The following is a 4,302-nucleotide window of genomic DNA, read 5'->3' on the forward strand; positions in this document are numbered from 1 at the left end:
CTCCCAAGATGTAACTGTCATTGAGATGTAAGACCTACAATAAGCACCTAGACAAGACAAATTTCATTGAACTTGACCTACAGTAAACACCTTTTGTACTGTTTTCTTCACCGAATAAGCAATACAGTACTTTTTCTAAACGTGCCTTAGATCCATACTTGCAAATACCAACACACAAATGGCATCTTTTATAGATAATGACTCATGAATGATTGCAGATTGAAGAATTGTGCAAAGGAGTTTTACACAGGTGTATCAGAGATGCAGACTTATGCAAGGAATCTTTACTACTGTGAATAGATGTTTCACACCTATAGAGTGGACTCCAATAGAGTTCATGCAAGCACATGACTTCTGCTGTGCAAAGAAGGTGTCACAATGTTATTCCTCTCCAGCATAACTCACAATGTTATTCCTCTACAGCTAAACCACCGCAGCATAACTCACAATGTTATTCCCCTCTGGCTACCACTCCCTCATGACGACCCAATAACAACGGCATTAGATAATCAACATGACCATCACAGTGGCATGAGTCTAATATTATGACCTCTGTGCTGTAACAACACCATCTGTTTTAGCTAGTTTTATGAGGAATTTTATTTCTTGCAAACCAGCCAAAACACTGCAGTGACCACTTATTGTGACCCAATAACAATAGCATTAGATAATAATCATCATGACCATCACAGTGGCACACCAGTCTAGCACGCCAGAAATACTCAATAGCAATATGATTACAACTACAGATTGACAACATACAACGACCAGAACTGAACACGAGTCAACATCAATTGCAGTGTTATAGGAAAACAGCATGTTTCCTTTTGAAGAAATGAATGCACCTGCAAGATACCTGTTTCATAGCTTTTTACCCCAGAGTGTTAATGATGAGTGTTTATGATCACAATACTATCCAGTGTTAATGATGAGTGTTAATGATGAGTGTTTATGATCACAATACTATTCAGATCATTAACATTTTGCTTATAGCACCGTTCACAGCATAAAGACAGAGAGCAGATAACACGCAGAAACAGGAAAGGCCCACGACATTAAAAACAGCTTTAACCTCTATGATTATATCAACAGAAGAACACCACATTATCGTACCCTCTCTGTAAATGATGAATACCCTAGTGTTTCATGAGTTTGTTTTTCTGATATCCACTTCCTTGAAGCTCAGGCGCTCTCTGTGTGCAACTGGCTTCAGTCCCAGACACTAAATCAATATTCAGAGCGCCAAGAAAACCAGCTGATCTGGTTCTGTTGTTGATTTCATGTACCCATTAGTTTCCTCACAGTGTTGCATGACAGACATACAAAGACAGAATCACACACAGAGACACAGAAAAGCAAAGATGGATCTTTCAGCTTCAGTCCTGATTCTGCAGCTCTTCTAGGTCTGTGTGTGTCTGTCTGTCATGCCAGTAACCATGACGCACTCATAAGGCCAATGCCCACTGGCAGTGACATTTGGCCAGTGGGTGTTGGCCTATAGAGATCTGTCTAATGTGCGTTCTGATACACACACTTTTCATGACACACTCATAAGGCTGGCAGCGATGCTCGGCAAGTGGCCGTTGGCCTATAGCACCACTGCAGCATAACTCCCATGGTATTCCCCTTCAGCAGCTACTCCCTCATAACATCCTCATACCACATACAGTACGTGAGATTATCAACATGATCCTCAGTGTGGCATGAGCCTATAGCACCACTGCAGCATAACTCCCTTCAGCAGCTACTTCCTCATACCACATACATGAGATTATCAACATGATCCTCAGTGTTGCATGAGCTTATACCTCAACAGAAATACTCAATCGCGATACACTTACATCTACACAGTGACAAAATACAACAGCCAGAACCTGACTAAATATATTAATCAACATAAATTACAGTATGTGTTATAAGACATTTCTTTTTTCAAATGACTTGTTTCATAGCTTTTCCCCGCAGAGTGTTTATGAATGATACAATATAATTCAGATTATTGCTTATTGCACCATTCACATTCACAGCACAAATACACACGAATAACACACATAAACGGGAAAGGCCAATGCCATCAAAACAGCCGTGAACCTCTATGATCAACAGTAAACACCCACATTATTGTAAGCACTACAACTTCTCTGTAAATGATGAATGAAATACGCTGGTAAAATAAACTTACGGTGCTTTATGAGGTTTTCATGAGTTTGTTTTTCTGATATTCATTTCCTTGAAGCTCGGGTGCTCTCTGTGTGCAACTGGTTAGACGGCTTCAGTCCCACGCTATTAAATCCATATGCAGAGAACCAAGAAAACCAGTTGATCTGGTTCAGTCTAACTGAAGCACAGACACATCACAGACTCCAACAGCCCCTGTGTCTAACTGAAGCACAGACACATCACAGACTCCAACAGCCCCTGTGTCTAACTGAAGCACAGACACATCACAGACTCCAACAGCCCCTGTGTCTAACTGAAGCACAGACACATCACAGACTCCAACAGCCCCTGTGTCTAACTGAAGCACAGACACATTACAGACTCCAACAGCCCCTGTGTCTAACTGAAATTGAACATTTGTCCCCCAGTAAACTAAGTTCGCTGTGTGTGTGTGTGGGGGGGGGGGGGGGGCACGTGATAGCACGTGTGTGTCTGTCTTTTGGGGTGAACTGGTGCTTGTGTAACTTCGAGGGAGAAAGAGTGTTGGCAGCCAGCCAGGACGAACTGGTGTTTGTGTGATCGTGTGTGTGTGTGTGTGTGCATGTGTGGATCTTTTGGGTGAGCTGGTGCTTGTGTGATTGCGAGTGTGTGTGTGTGTATCTTTTGGGCCAGTGCTTGTGTGATCGTGTGTGTGTATGTGTGTGTGTGTGTGTCTGTCTGCCAGTTACTTGTTTCATAGATTTGCTCCAGAGTGTTTATGATGGATATCACAGTACAATTCAGGGGCCGGATTCACAAAGAATTTTAAGGCTAAAAGTAGTTCCTAACTAGCAAATTCAGGAGCAACTCCTAAAAATAATGGGCGTGTCACTCCTAACTTTAGGACTCCTAATTTTTTTCACTAAAAGTAATTCACGAAGCATTTTAGACCTAAAAGTAGCACCTACGTCTGGGACAGCTTAAAAGAAGTCGAGAGGACTCCTAACTCACTAAGACCTATTCACAAACCACTTTTTGTCGCATTTCGCGTTGCGATGTTTATTCATCATCTTCCGTCCTTCGCACTACTTGTGTAGCGTACGCATTCTCAGACCTGTCACTCATCATCGTAAGGATTCCCGCATTACAATCATCAGCCAATCAAGGTGGTCACTTCAGTCAAGCTCGTGCATGAGTAATGACGTCATCCATAGCAACGAAGACTCACTCTTAGTTTAGAAGTTGTCATTTTTCCTTACTAAGAGTAGGTCTGAAAGGCTTTGTGAATAACTTTTAAGAGAAAACTCCTAGCTAAAATCTTTTAGTGCGATTTAGGAGTACTCTTAGTGGTAAGATAAAAGGCTTTGTGAATACAGCCCCAGATCATTAGAACATATTGCTTAGAGCACCGTTCACAACATAAATACAGAGAGCAGACAACAACAACAACAACAACAACAAACAACAACAACAACAAACAACAACAACAACAACACCTACAACAACAACAACACCTACAACAACAACACCTACAACAACAACAACAACAACAACAACAACAACAACAACAACACATCACATTTATACAGCACTTTTCACAATACACTTTTCACAATACACTTTTTTTTCAAAACGCTGCACAGTGAAGAGGGAACCTCTCTAACCACCACAAACGATTCACATCAGCAGCAGAACTCCACATTGTTCAAAGCGCATGCAGCAACTGCTCACTAATTGATACCAAATATCCTGGGAAACTTACGGTGCTTTATGAGTGTTTCAGGTGTTTGTTTTTTCTGATATCCATTTTCCTTGAAGCTCAAGTGCTCTCTGTGTGCAACTGATTTCATGGCTTATGTATTCAGAGAGCCAAGAAAACCAGTTCATCATGTTTTGTGGTTGAGAAGAAATTAACCCTTTGGTTCCTCACTGGTGCATATTCACAGATAGAGAGAGAGAGAGAGAGGGACAGAAAGACTACAGAACACAGAGAGGGAGAGAGAGACAGAAAGACCGTGCAGCTCGACACCTCTCTGATGGTCAGTGCAGCTCGACACCTCTCTGATGGTCAGGGCAGCTCGACACCTCTCTGATGGTCAGGGCAGCTCAACACCTCTCTGATGGGCAGCACAGTGCAGCTCGACACCTCTCTGATGGTCAGGG

The 4,302-nt window shown here is 42.1% G+C and overlaps 1 protein-coding gene across 3 annotated transcripts in view; it reads right to left on the minus strand.

The window, feature by feature from the left end:
• The window catches only part of LOC143135798 (protein NLRC3-like), a 45,379-nt gene extending 41,427 nt beyond the window's left edge, over positions 1-3,952 (minus strand). Inside the window, exon 1 of one of the 3 annotated variants that reach the window (XM_076296155.1) lies at positions 3,902-3,952. The gene's annotated coding sequence lies outside the window, so the exon portion shown is untranslated. Of the gene's footprint in view, positions 1-2,182; positions 2,432-3,901 lie in introns of those variants that run through there. The other 2 variants (XM_076296154.1, XM_076296156.1) reach the window with 2 other exon arrangements.
• Positions 3,953-4,302: the final 350 nt, after the last annotated feature.

The sequence above is a fragment of the Alosa pseudoharengus genome, unplaced genomic scaffold (assembly GCF_046254945.1).
Source record: "Alosa pseudoharengus isolate Yale_2024_CS ecotype anadromous, Long Island Sound unplaced genomic scaffold, YU_APseudo_1.1 YU_APseudo_1.1_scf_1, whole genome shotgun sequence".
NCBI lineage: Eukaryota > Metazoa > Chordata > Actinopteri > Clupeiformes > Clupeidae > Alosa > Alosa pseudoharengus.